Here is a 14682-nt window from a genome sequence, read left to right on the forward strand (position 1 = left end):
ATCTAACTTGCACATTTATTGATGACTTAGTTTATTTATACCTTTCCATCTATTCTTTCTTTTTTTTTTAAAAGATTTTATTTATTTATTTGACAGAGAGATCACAAGTAGACAGAGAGGCAGGCAGAGAGAAAGGAGGAAGCAGGCTCCCCGCTGAGCAGAGAGTCCAACGCGGGGCGCGATCCCAGGACCCTAGGATCATGACATGAGCTGAAGGCAGAGGCTTTAACCCACTGAGCCACCCAGGCGCCCTGTCCATCTATTCTTTCTTAAAATATTTCTTTTTTAAAATTTTTATTTATTCTTTTGAGATAGAATGAGAGAGAGAGAGAAATCGAGAGAAGGCACAAACACAGGGAGCAGCAGGCAGAGGGAGAAGCGGGGTCCCTTCAAAGCGGGGAGCCCAATGCGGGGCTCAATCCCAGGACTCCGGGATCGTGACCTGAGCCGAAGGCAGGCACTTAACCGACTGAGCCACTCAGATGCCCCCTTTCCATCTATTCTGAGTGAAGCCCATGTGCTAGGTAGCCTGCAAGGACTCCATCCACAGGCATTCTTAGTCAGCAGAGGGACTGAGACCTGCACATAAGCAACTTCGGGACAAGGGGGCAGTGGTCAGTGCCCCAAGAAAATCACAGACACAGGACTGGAGGTTCTGATCCTTTGATAAGGCGCTATGGCAAAGCTGAGCAACCCAGAATGCTTGCCTTTCCCTACAGCATCCCACTTGGCCACTGTGTTAAGGAGAGCCCCCTGGGTAACAGTATGAGCCTTGCTTGGCTTTTATCTTCCAGCTTAATCCTGGGAGGATTCATGTGCCTCAGATGTCTGGTGTGTAAGACAAACTTGGAAAATGGGAGTCCCTGAGTCTGGAATACACATGAAATACTAAAAATGCCCAAGGTGATCCTGACACATCGCAATGAGCATGTTGCAAAAAGATGTTATTTTTCTTCCAGAACAGGTGTTGTTTATGTTGTGTTGTACCCCTTATGAACCCAGGCCAGTAGGAAGGCTAACAGGAATACTAACAGATGCTGGGCATAATTTTGATTCATTTGGAGCATTCTGGAGCCCCAGCCCCTCTAACTTTTAACCAATGGACTGGAAACAAATCCATCTCTTTAAAGCATTAGTAAATTGGGATTCATAAGTAGATTCTCATTGCAAGGGTTTGTGTGGTTAAGGTGGATGATAGAAATTTCTAGAGGTCTTGGGGCGCCTTGGTGGCTCAATCAATTAAGCATCTGTCTGCCTTCAGCTCAGGTCATGACCCTGGGGTCCTGGGTTGGAGCCTTGGGGTCCTGGGATAGAGCCCTGTGTTGCTCAGCCAGGAGTCTGCCTCTCCCTCTGCCCCTGCCCCGCCTCCTGCACTCGCTCTCTTTCGCTCTCTCAAATAAATAAACAAGATCTTTAAAAATATTTCTAGAGGTTTTGTTCATTTTAGGTTTCCCACAAATTACTTCTGCATTATTAATACAGTATTCAAAGAGAGACTTGGGTGGTGTGCTTGAAATTGTACCTCTCCCTCCCTTAATATGTATTGATCTCAGGTGTGTGTCAGAGACAGGAAAATATTTCAAATGACCTAGGTATAAATGACAGGTCTCATTATGCCGGCCACCCATTAGAATGACCTGGGAAATTTTTAAACAAACAAACAAAACCAGAACAGAACAAAAACTACTACAGATGATTGGCTTATCTCCAAAAGCCAAGTTTCAATTATTCTAGGGATACTTTTAATTTCCTCAGAATCAGGTGATTCTGGCTGAATGTGTAGCTAAACCAGATTCAGGGCCCAAAGAGGTGACAAACAGATAAACACATACACTCTCACACATGCTTTACCTCTCATTTAACCTCCGAGTAAAACCACTGACACATTCTCAAATTTAACCTCCTCTCCCCACCCCGCCAAAACAAAACAAAACAAAACAAAACAAAAACAACAACAACAAAAAACAAAAACAAAAACAAAAACCTCCTATCCCCCGAATGGGAAAAACTACATTTTATGTAATAAAATAACCCAGTCTATGAAAGACAGGAAAGACGCTATCTGGTCAAAATCAGGGGAATGCTTGAGTGAGGTGTGGCGAATCTCAATGCAACGGTACCCAGCAATTTAAAATTAGGATTAGGAAGACTTTACAGCAATGCAGAAACGGTTCGTGCTCTAAGGGGAAAAAAAGTGAGCATCAAGTAATCCATGCTGTATGGACACAACTGTGGAAATCAAACTAAAATTATATGCAGACATGCAAAGAAGAATGGAAAGAAATACTGCCCAAATGTCAATAAAGACTTTCGGTGGTGGTTTTGCTTTCTTCTCCTTTTTTGTACTTTCCCAGTATCTTTTAATCGGCTATGTATATGGTAGGAAAAAAAATTTACAATGGAACAAAATTAACTTACTTTTTAGAAAGCATGCTATCAGCAACTTCTGATACTCAATAACGAATTAACAAAACAAAGATTAAAATGCTCACCCAAAGGTTCCTGTGTTCCAGCTGTCTTCTCTGTCTCCTCTACTCCTCCTGCTTTCCTCCTCCAAGTAATTCAGCTTGCTTACTTAAAAGTGAAAACAGCAAATTTATTTTATACAAATTTCAGCTAACAGCCTGCGAATAAGGAACTTTGGTCAGCTGGTCTCTCAGGGCTTTATAGAACTTGGTGTGGGGGTTGGTTTGGCTTCCTTCTTAAGAAGGGGAATTCTCCAGTTAGAGACTACACATCTAAAAGGAAGAAGCCCAGATTAACCCTGTCGCTCTAAGCCTGTTTTTATTAGCCTCTTTCACAACAGATCAAGGGAATGTGGTGGGCTAGACTCAGGGCCGTTAAATAGCTATTAGATCTCCTAAATGTTTTTTGTTTCCGTGACAATAGTAACAGCAAAGCTGCCTTTACCGCCTTATAGATAGAGCACTGCAGAGCTGGTTAAAGCACTTCCCGCCACCTCTTGCTTTTCCAGTTTACTTGCTCCTGGGTAGAGGCCTTCCCCATTCTGCTGCAAATGCTCTGTTGCAGGTCACCCATAATCTCACAGCTCACAGAAAAGGTTCTTGCTCAGTCCTCATCTTCCTGTCCAAGCTCATTGTGCAATTACGGCCACTTTCTTGAAACTTTCTCTGTTTTGTTTCTCTGACTCTTCTCGTTCTTTTGGTACTCCTTGGGCTGCTTCTTCTTACCTTCCTGATGTTTTTCTTCTACTCCATTTCTAAAGGTGAGTTGCCTCAGAAGTCTGTCTTCTGACCTCTTCCTACCATGTTCTCTTGCTTTTATTTGTTTATTGTCCACGTCCATGGATACGTTTAACATGGCCCCTCCCAAGCATACACTCCCCCATCTACCCCATCTAATCAAATGGCACCACAGTGATTCAGTCAGTCATTCTATCTGTAAGCCTAGAAGTCATTCTTAACTCCTCTCTTTCTCCCACAACCAATATCCAAACCAACCAATTCTATTTGTTCTACCTGCAAAATGTGTTCTAAATCCAATCATTTCTTACTTCCCCCATCCCCATTAAAATCTTCTTCATCATGTCTTGGATAGAATGTTGCAGTAACATTAAGCAAGAACTAAAAGACATCCAAATTGGAAAGAAAGAAGGAAAACTATGTCTGTTTACAGAAGATGTAATCTTTTATGTAGAAGACCCTTAAGATTCCACACACACAAAAAAACTGTTGGAACTAATAAACAAATTCATCAGTTGCAGGATACAAAATTAACACACAAAAATCAGTTGCATCTCTATACACTAACAATGGACAATTTGAAAGGAAATTTTAAAAATTCTAATTACAATAACATCAAGAAGAATAAATAAAAACAAGACTTAGGAATTAGCTAAGGAGATGAAAGACTTGTACACTAAAAACTACAAAACATTACTGAAAGTAATTAAAGAAGACATAAATAAATGGAAAGACATCCCATGTTCATGGTTTGGAAGACTTAATATAATTAAGACCGCAATACTACCCAAATCAATCTACAAATGCAATACAATCTCTTTCAAAATCCTAACAATGTTTTTCTCAGACATAGAAAAATATATTCTTAAAATTCATATGGAATCTAAAGGGATTCCCAAATAGCCAAAATAGTCTTGAAAAAGAACAAAGTTAGAGGAACGTTACTTCTTGATTTCAAAACTTACTACATCACACAGTAATCAAAACAATATAATCTTGGCATAGAGTTAGATAGATAGCCTAATGAAGCAGAATAGAGAACCCAGAAATAAACTTTCACATATATGTTCTAATAACTTTTGATGAAGGTGCCAGGACCATTTATGGGGAAAGGAAACATTTTGAACAAATAGTTCTGGGAAAACTGGATATCCACATGCAAATGAATGAAGCTGGATCCTTACCTATTACCATACACAAAAAAAATCATTCAAAATGGATCAAAGACTTAAACATAAGAGCTAAAACTATAAAAAAAGACAATATAGGGGAAAGCTTCATGGATTTTGTGATGATTTCTTGAATATGACACAGGCTTTAAAAAAATGGGCAAATTTGGGGCGCCTGGGTGGCTCAGTGGGTTAAAGCCTCTGCCTTTTACTCAGGTCATGATCCCAGGGTCCTGGGATCGAGCCCCGCATCGGGCTCTCTGCTTGGCGGGGAGCCTGCTTCCACCTCTCTCTCTCTCTGCCTACCTCTCTCCGTACTTGTGATCTCTATCTGTCAAATAAATAAATAAAATCTTAAAAAAAATGGGCAAATTTGACTTTATCAAAAATATAAACTTTTGGGCGTCAAGGACACATAAACAGAGTAAAAAGCCAATGCACAAAATGATAGAGAATATTTGCAAAACACATATCTGATAAGGGATTAATATCCAGAATAAAAACAGAACTCCCAAAACTCAACAACAACAAAAACTAACAGCCCAATTTAAAAATAGGCAAAGGACTTGAATAGATATTTTTCCAAAGAAAATATACAAATGGCCAATAAGCACATGAAAAGATACACATCACTAATCATTACAGAAATGCAAGTCAAAACCACAGTAAGATACCACCTCCTACCCATTAAGATGACCATTACCAAAAAAGAAAAAGAAAAAGAAAATAACAAGTGTTGACAAGGATGTGAGAAATTGGACTCTTGTGCATCGCTGCTAGGATGTGTGTGGCTTCTCAAAAAAATTTTAAAATAGAAGTACACCCCATATGGTAGGGCAATTCCACTTCTGAGTATATACCCCCAAAGAATTGAAGGCACCTATCGCATACCCAGGAACATTTGAAGAGCTATCTGTACACTCATGTTCATAGTAGCATTATTCACAATAACCAAAAGGTAGAAGCAACCCAAGTGTCCATTGATGGGTGAATGGATAAACAGAATATACTATATACATACCATGGAATATTATTCATTAGTAAAAGGAAGGAAATTCTGCTCCCTGCTCAGCAGGGAGTCTGCTTCTCCCTCCCTGGCTCATACTCTCTCTTTCTCTCTCACATGTGCACGCGCGTGCGCGCGCACACACACACACACACACACAAGCAAAAATAAAAAATCTTTTAAAAAAGGAAGGAAATTCTGGCACATGCTGCAACACAGATGAACCTTGAAGACATTATGCTAAGGGAATTGAATCACAAAAAGACAAAAACTGTATGATTGTACTTAGATGAGGTATCTAAAGTAGTCAAATTTGGGAGCCTGGCCCGGCAAGATGGCACCAACTGCATTGTTGCTCCTGCTCTGCAAGCTGCTGGCTCTGGCTGGGCTCCCAAGAGGCTCTTCAGCCTGATCAAAATTTTACATTCAAAAGCTACCACATGATAGAACTGACTGGCTGCGAGTAGGACTGACCTTCACCACCTCCATCTTCTTGTGGATCTCTCTCATCAAACAACATGATGAAGATGTTTTAGTTTATCAGAGAAGAAATGGTTGGAATAAACTATTGAAATACTAATGTGATATGCTCCAAATAGTGATGATACCATTTCCTTTGGATCCACCAATGTGCCGGGTCGTAAATGTGACAGAAAAAGTGATATGTGAATGGATGTCAAGTCAGCATTTGTGTTTTGCACCATCAAAATGAAAAAATAAGAGTACTCTTGTATTCCTAAAAGTAAATAAATTAAAATTAAAAAAAATAAAGTAGTCAAATTCATAGAGACGGGAAGTAGAAGGTGGTTCCCAGCAGCTAAATGAAGGGGGAAATGAGTTATTTAATGGGTACAGAGATTGAGTTTTATAAGATGAAAGAGTTTTGGAGATGGATAGTGATTGTTCAACAATGTGAATGGACTTGACATCACTGAGAAGTACACATACAAATGGTAAATTTTAGGGGCACCTGGGTGGCTCAGTCATTAAGCGTCTGCCTTCAGCTCGGGTCATGATCCCGGGGTCCTGGGATCGAGCCCCACATCGGGCTCTCTGTTCGGCAGGGAGACTGCTTCTCCCTCTCCTGCTCCTTCTGCTTGTGTTCCCTCTCTCTGTTAAATGAATAAATAAAATCTTTTTAAAAAAATGGTAAATTTTAGGTTATGCATACTTAACCACATTTTTAAAAATAAGAAATTTTTAAAATAAATTGGAAAAATCTTTAATAAAAGAATGCTGTCTAACAACTTACCTAATTGTCTTCCCATTTCCCCTTTTGTTATCCTACTGTCAAGTTTTTTAAGAGTAAATCAAATCATGGCAGTCTCCTGCTCAGAATTCTGGAATGATTTCCCAAAATTCTCAGAATAAAAATCCTTATAGTAAACAAAAAAAATCCTTCCAGTCTACAAAAACCTGACCTATTGGCCCATCCTACATATCTGTACAACTTCATCTCTCTCCCTGAGGCCTTTCCTGCTGCTGTTCCAGGCACCTGTGCCAGAATGTTCCTGCCCCCTGACTCCCTCACTACATTTGGGTTTCTGCTTAAATGCCACTGGCCCAGAGATGACTTTCTCGATCTCCCTTTTTTTTATTTTTTTAAAGACTTTATTTATTTATTTGAGAGAGAGAGAACAAGCATGTGGGAGGGGCAGAGGGAGAGAGAGAGACTTTATTTATTTATTTGAGAGACAGACAGAAGAAGCCCGTGGGAAGGGCAGAGGGAGAGAGAGAGAGAAGTAGACTCCCTGCTGAGCAAGGAGCCTGATGCGGGGTTTGATCCAAACACCCAGACATCATGACCTGAGCCGAAGGCAAATGATTAACCGACTGAGCCACCTAGGCACCCCTCCTCATCTCCATTTCTAAAAGAGCCCCCCCCAACACACACTCTATCCCAACCTTAACCTGCTTTATTGTGCTTTACAGTGTTCATCACCATCACTACTTCTTTAATATATGTATTTGTAAATTGTGGAGCTCCTATAATGTTTGTGCAGACTTCGACTTCCTGGGGTTCTGGCCACCTCAGATGTCTGCAGCTGCCTGTGTCCTGGTCCCTCCCCCCTTGGCTCCCTCGCACATCATCAAGAGCCCCACATTTTGGACTGTGGACACTCCACCTTTTTTTGTCCACATCCCTGCCCCTGCAAATGGCTGCCCTTGGCCACTGCTAGGAAAAGACAATTCCACAAATTGTACGTTCCGACACACTTGGGGAGGGGATCACACAGCCCTTAGGGATATTTGGCTGGTGAATCCTCAGGTATCCTGAGCACACCACAGATAGCAAAGTTGGGGGAGGTTAGCTCCACAGACTCCCTGCACCCTTGGGACAGGAAGGGCTGGAGGAGGACCAGAGAGGGGTCCTCCAAAGCATGCCCCCCCAGGGCAGTGGTTCCTCGTGCCTATGTAAGAGTAGTCTGCCTTCATGGACCCACTCCAGCCTCCCTTTCATGTCACATTTCCTGCTCATGGCTCTCTTGTTCCCTTCCCATGCCTCAAACTGAACTGTTTATTTTATCTCCCAGAATAAAAAGCACTGTACTGGGGCCCAGGAATAGCACAGAATGATAAGGAGTTTAGTTGTGTTGGATAGAAAACAGCAAATGCTTCCTTAAAAATAAACATTTGTTTGTTTCATTTGTTTATACTTTGTTCACTGGCCCTATAACAGACCTCACAAATTATCACGCATCTTCTAAAGACGCAGAGGTTCAGACCTGCTAAGGAGTTCAGTGCAGACACGAGCAGCCCCAGAACCCAAGGCGGCGTCCTGAAAAGCTGCAAACAGTTCCCAGGCCCACCCGTCTGACCTCACTCCACCGGTGTCCTCTGCCAGCCCAAAGGCTGCAGAAAAGACATGCTGTCTTTGACTACACCTTCACCCTATGTCTCCTAGAACCCAGGAAACTGCAGATTCTAGCACCCAGCCCCGTCCCCCACCCCCCTTCACCATGGCCTGGTGATAGTAGCTGGAATGGCAAATCCTTCCTCATCCCATCTGTAGGTCCCGCAGGTGACGAAAATCTTGAAACTTGGAGAGAAAAAAAGGAATCTTCCTCAAAAGCTCTGGGCTGCTGCTGCTGTGAATATGAAAAGGAAAGAGGCTTCTAGAACCACTGTGTGAATATCCCAGAGCTCTCCAGCAATGGCTGTGGATAGGGCAGTGTGGTGAGGTGACCTTGACACCACAGAAGCCAGGGTGACAGCGGGGGCTTATCTGTGCCGCTTCTTCGTGGAGCTGTGGAGACGGGACCGGGGCCAAGGCTGCTGCTCTGAGAACAAGGTTCTTCCTGGGCCGGGAACTCTGTGTCTGGTATTTGATTGACCCAAGCAGAAATTAACAGTGTACAAATATTATATTACTATTCTTACCTTCAGAAAAAAGAAAAAAGTTTAAGAAAAAAGTCTACAAGCAATCACTGCAGGTTTTCATTCTCCTCCTCCCCAAATCGAGCAAATTGACTAATGTCCAACTCATTAAAATAAAAATGATGAAAAAATTAAACCCTACACACCCAGAACTAACTTTTGCGTATTAGGTTTTCAAGGAGCAGAGTAACACTTTCTTCAATAGTTAGGAAGACAGGGAAGGAAAATCTCTTTTTTTTCCCCCTTTTACCTCTGATTCTGTAAACCTCTGGTAGAGGAGAAATCTCATCAAGACTTTCTTTTATTTTTAGAGCAGTCTGGAATTTCTAAGCATTCCAAGAGCAGGCAGTCACTTCACCGGAAAGGACCCATTAGAAAGTATTTCTTTGTACCACTTGGCCTGATAACATGAGATCAAAACTCGTGTAATACGACATTTCCAGGATGGCCAATGAAGGCATTTGTTTAGAGTAGAAATGGAAAGGCTTCATGGCTTTAAACAGAAAAATAAAATCCTCAGAGAGCAGAGAAATAAATCAACATATTTTTAAAAATTTGTTGTTCCTGACAAGCTTGAGAAAACAACAAGAAAAAAGTCAGCCTGTTTCATGTGCAGCATGTTTCAGGACATGGAGAGCTGTCTGGAACTCTTAAGGGCTTACAGATGTCCTGCAGGAAAGATGGGAATCTGCTCTCATTTTGAAGGAGATCTCAGCTGGTCCTGGGTAACAAAGTGAACGAGGGGAATTTGGGTTCAATTTCTTGCTGATTACACTGATGCCCTAGTCACAGAACGTTTTCCTCAGAGTTTGAGAGTCATAAACTTGAATCTAGCAGGTATGTTCTTGTAAACGCAAATCTGGGATTCCTACAAAGTCAGAACTACCGTTAAGATGCTAGGGCACTGGAGAAAGTAGCTTATTTTCATAATGCAAGATTAAACACCATGGAAGAAGTCCGTGGGAGTCATGTCTATAAAGGTCATTAACAGAGGGAAAGAATAGAAGCAAGCTCAGGGAATTTAGAAAGCACCAAAGTGTATGCACAGGAGGGTTCATTCTATGATAAGACTAAAAAAATTACCCCGCGTAATGGGCTGAATGGTGGCACCAAAGATAGGTCCCCATCCTAATCCCAGAGTACTCTGAGTCAGAGTAACTTGTGTTCACAGTGGCTCAACTGCTTACAAATCATAATCCTTGGAGAGATGTTAACACAGATAACCAGTGTTAATGTTCATTCCTTACTTATACTGGATACACAGAAGTTTAAGTATACAAAAGGCAAAGCCAGAATGGTTTACTAGGACCGGAAGTGTGGTGACAGGATTCACAGCTGACGGCCCCGCAGCTTTTGAGGGATGAATCCACCCACACCCAGCCCTCCAGGACCTCCTTCCCTCTGAGCCATTCCTCCAGCAGTCACTCCTCAGGCATTGCCTGATGTTGAGGAAACAAAGCCTACCCGGGAGGGACTTTACTAGTTTACTATTGCAATTACTAATCACTGGGCTGCTTCAAGTTTAAAAACCCAAACAAACAAACAAAAAAAACAAAAAAACCCCAAACCAAACTAAACCATCCAGAAAGCATACTGGACAGTTGAAACACTTCCCCTCCCCATGTGGGCTCTCTGGTGCTTGGAAAGATGGCCAAACATGGCCTCCTATATGGCAAAAGCTGTGACAAAGTGAAGACTCCTGAGAAGGGTGTCTCCTGGATTATCCAGGTGGGCCCAAAATGTAGTCGTGGTTATGCTTGTGACAGAGAAGCTGAAGGACTTTTGACAGAGCCATCCAGAGAAGGCCATGTGCACTGGTTACAGAGGGGCAACGATTAGCCAAGGAATTCCTGAAGCCACCCAAAACTCAAAAAGGCAAGGAAGGATTTCCCCAGAGCCTCTAGATGGAGCACCTTGATTTCAGACTTCTGGCCTCCAGAACTCTGAAGGAATTTCTGTTGTTTCAAACCACCAACTGACGGTAATTTGTTACGGCAGCCCTGGGGAACTCATACGCCTAAGCTTCCCTGACCACAAAGACCCGGAATGTGGGGAGAAAGTGATCAGTAGACTAATAGGTTTAACTAATCCATAGAGGATTTTTTTTAAACTAAAATAAAAATCCTTCTATTTTTATGTTTTGATTTTTAACCTCTCATATTGGATTCTCCCTTCAAAGGAACAACTTAGCTTCCCGAGTGGGATCAGCTCTCTGGAGAGGCGGTGGAGCTGGAGTGAGCATTCAGGGCCGCTCCAGTCCAGTTTAGTCAGAGGGGCTGGGAGGAGATGGAGAGAAACGTGCTGTACGCTGGTCACGTGACACATGACCTCACACTTCCGCCTTTGCTAAGTGCTTTAGAACACTTTGGTGATGAGTTGCCAAGTTAGAAATTCTAACAGGAGGTGTGCATCCCTTGCAGAGTTTGCATGAGAATGAGACTCAATAGACTCCGGGTCCCTTCAGAGTTTGCATGAGAATGGGAGTCTAGAGACTCCCAGTCTATTTCAGAGACCCAGTCAACATTCTTTCGGAAGGAGCTGGTCCATTTCCCAAGCTACAACACTTAAAATTGGGTTCAGGCTGAGCTCTCTGTGTGGAGGGGGCTGAAGTTATCTTTACATCCTTCTTTTCCCCTATCAGACCCTTTCTTCTCCCTTTAGGCCACCCCTCACGGAGACCCATAAAACCTCTTGCTGCTTACCCTAGGCCTTCAGGAAGCAAATAGTCAAGTCACTTGGGATGAATTAGCGCCTAACAACGTAGCATCCTAAAAAACAAACAAACAAACAAAAACACCCAACAGCAAAGGATTAGAGCCTCAACAAAATGCATGGTACAGAAGAGAATTCAATGAAACTTGCTAGTTTAGTTTCAAATCTGTAATGGCTCATCAGCTCATCTTCCAGATCTCAACGGTGCTGTCATGAGCCCTGCTTAAGGTGATCTCACACTCTCTTTGCCCTCCATAGCAGTGAGTGCCTTCTTAATTCCCACCTTGGCCTGAGGTGGCAGGTGGCCAGGTAAGAATCCTGAAGGAAGTCAAGAGATAGTCTGGTCCAATCTTGGCACGTTAGTTGTATGGTCTTAGAAATACACTAGAACCTTCTCCATGGTGGAGGGGAAGGAAGGACGACACAATGATAAGTAACACAAGGAATTCTGGGCTTAACTTAGTGTCTTTGCACAAAAATCAATCATAGCGCCATCCCCTGAAAGACCACATTGTAGTACGTTCCCTTCCCAGCATTTTTTCTGCTGTTGTTTGCACAGTTGTCGTTTCCTTTGTTTGACGTAAATTTGCATCCTGCTTTTTTCCACTAACACCTTAAAGCATTTTTCCACTTCAGATGAAATATTTTAATGATTGAATTCTATTCCGTCAACAGGATGGACGGTAGTTGGGAGATTAAACTGCTGTCAGGGTTATTTTTGTTCCCCTGATGCATAAAGCTATTCCCAGTTTCAGGGTGACAGACCACTGTGGTTGCTCTGGGTTAGTTTCAATAATAGAATGTAAGAGGGGATTTTTGTAGCATGGAGTTTAACATGGTGGATGATGGAAGAATGACTCTTACGAAAAAGAGCAAAGGTCTGTCAGAAAACCCTAAGGAACGTTCTGTTCTCTGCCTTCTCTGCGTTGAGTCTGAGTCTGAAGCCAGAGCTTTAAGAATCAATGTAGGTGGCTTAGGGGTAGGGGACTGTCCTCATCTCCCACCCTAGAGCCAGGTGCCAGGGGTTCCCTGAGAGATCCTATGAGCAATTTCTGCCCAGTTCTGGGCAGAGTGGCAGAAATGGTGGCATTACCCTGATTCCCTCTGTGCTTGGCCAGCTCTGGCCCTGCCTATCTCAGGCATTTAAATGGCAGACACAATGGCAGCACGGTGATGGCCTGAAGTCACACTGGGTCTGTGGTGTCTCCTCCTTTCCTTCATAGACAGAAGGATGGCCTAGCTTGAGTAGAAAACCTCAGGGACATTTGGGAAATAGGCATGGAAAGGTTGGGAACAAGAAGAGGGAAGAGCTAGTTGGAAATAGACTCTCATCCCAGATGAAGACCTCTGAGCCAGACCATTCTCCTGGTCCCTTTGTCACTGAGGCAGGATCCAAAGCCCTTTGGACCGCCGGAGCCTGGGCTTGCTTACCCTCAGCTCTGTTCCTCACAGCCACCACGCCTTCTGCCCTGCTCTCTCTGCACTGGGGTGGCAGGCCCAGCCCTAGAGGCTGCCTACCTCAGGCCCTCAGGTCAGCTCAGCTTCCGGCTGGATCTGGCTCTTGAGGAAGGTGGAATGCAGAAGAAGGGAGTGAGGAGACAGGATATCTCTTCCCATTCACCCTTCAGGTGAATGGCTGTTTCTGATGGCTGTTGTGTCTTTTCTGTGGCTCCAGCTCCTGCCTGCCACGACCAGGCTTCTGCAAGGTGGCCCCTGAGCTTGGGGAAGGCTGTGTCCCCCCTCTGTCCCTACAGCCACCATGGTGATAGTCTCCCACTGTGCTAATCTCTGTGTCACCTCATCTCCCTCTGGTCTCAGCTCCTCCAGCACAGCAGAAACCTTCCCTATTTTAAATACTTGGAGGGGGCTCTGTGTTCCTGGTTGGTCTCTGGCAGCTATACCACCCCTGCCTGCGTGAGACGACGAGATCCTCGCTCGATGAGGGACATGCGTTCACCACACTCAGATGCCCCCACAGTCAGCTACTGGGCACCCACTGTGCGCCTGGTCCAGACAGGCACTTCCCCACCCATACCCATGCTCTCACTGCGAGGACCCTTGCAAATATTGTCAGCTGAGACATCACCTAAATCATGAGGTGCCCACATTTCAGAGACGCTGGTAATCATGCATCCTCCTGCGATTAGCAGATGCCTGGGATACACACTAGAGATCCCTCTGACATTATAAACCACCCATCGATATTAACGGATTTCTACTTACTCACAGAAAGGTTGGGGTCCTCTTGGCATTGCTGAGCTTTTCAATGGCACTCATTCATTTGACACTATGGCTTTCTCAATTTATCCGGCTTCTCCCTCTCAACAGCCATGGAAAGGGGGGCAGCATGTCCCTCGCAGCTGGGCATGCTCAGTAGAATGAGCCCAAGTGCGTGGCCCACGAAAACAGTAACACAAAATGCGTCATGCGTTCAAGTACCTAAAGAGTACTTTGCAGTTGATTTAATAGCTGGAGGCCTCAGAATTCCTCAGAGCCCAGAAAACTGCATTATTTCATCTGAGTCATTAGGGAGGTCCAACGAACCAAGACACTTAGGAACTGCCCAGACGAACAAATTCACTTTGCTTTTCACAGATGAGCCATGAGGCTCCTACTGATGACTTCTCAGGGCCCAATTAGCACCACCCTCTGCTCCAACAGGGAGGCAGGGAACCCATAGAAGGAAAGGAGCTCTGCCTGGCAGTCCAGGCTGGGCTCTGTCTCGGTGGAGTGGAGAGCGGTGGATTCCGCTGAGGAGTAGATGCTGCGGAAAAACAAACAGATGGGAAACATGCAGTGAAGAAGGCGTTCTGAAATCCAAATTTTCCAAACTCCAGGAATGTCAACGTTTATAAATTCCTTCCCCTGGTATATATAAAAAAGGCTCTTCTGTTTTGAACGTGTTAGGTAATTTGGAGCCAGGAAACCTCGTAGGGTACTTTAAGGAACCAGCTTGCTGTAGGGGTGTTGTTTTTCCTCTCTGTACAAAATAGTGGGAAAGAATAAATGAGTTTCTCCAGTGGGCCAGAATTAGAACATCTCACATGCATTTGTAGCCCCACTGTCTATACTCTGACTGACACGTACTATATGCTCAATAAATATATGTGTACAGATGAAGAAAGAAATGAAATAATCTTGCCAACTTCAAAAAATACATCTGGGCTCCTCCCTTCCTCCACTCGTTTTTTTTGTTTTGTTTTGTTTTTAATCC

General features: G+C 43.6%; 1 protein-coding gene and 1 pseudogene across 6 annotated transcripts in view; one reads left to right on the forward strand and one right to left on the reverse strand.

Annotated features, from left to right (window-relative positions):
• The window catches only part of CYSLTR2 (cysteinyl leukotriene receptor 2), a 103516-nt gene extending 89765 nt beyond the window's left edge, over nucleotides 1–13751 (reverse strand). For 4 of the 6 annotated variants that reach the window (XR_006814934.1, XM_045978462.1, XM_045978464.1 and 1 more), the window contains exon 1: nucleotides 2493–2629. The gene's annotated coding sequence lies outside the window, so the exon portion shown is untranslated. Of the gene's footprint in view, nucleotides 1–2492; nucleotides 2630–2910; nucleotides 3031–13695 lie in introns of those variants that run through there. The other 2 variants (XM_045978465.1, XM_045978463.1) reach the window with 2 other exon arrangements.
• On the forward strand, nucleotides 5713–5958 carry LOC123925254 (annotated as a pseudogene).
• Nucleotides 13752–14682: the final 931 nt, after the last annotated feature.

This window comes from Meles meles, chromosome 14 (assembly GCF_922984935.1).
Source record: "Meles meles chromosome 14, mMelMel3.1 paternal haplotype, whole genome shotgun sequence".
Lineage (NCBI taxonomy): Eukaryota > Metazoa > Chordata > Mammalia > Carnivora > Mustelidae > Meles > Meles meles.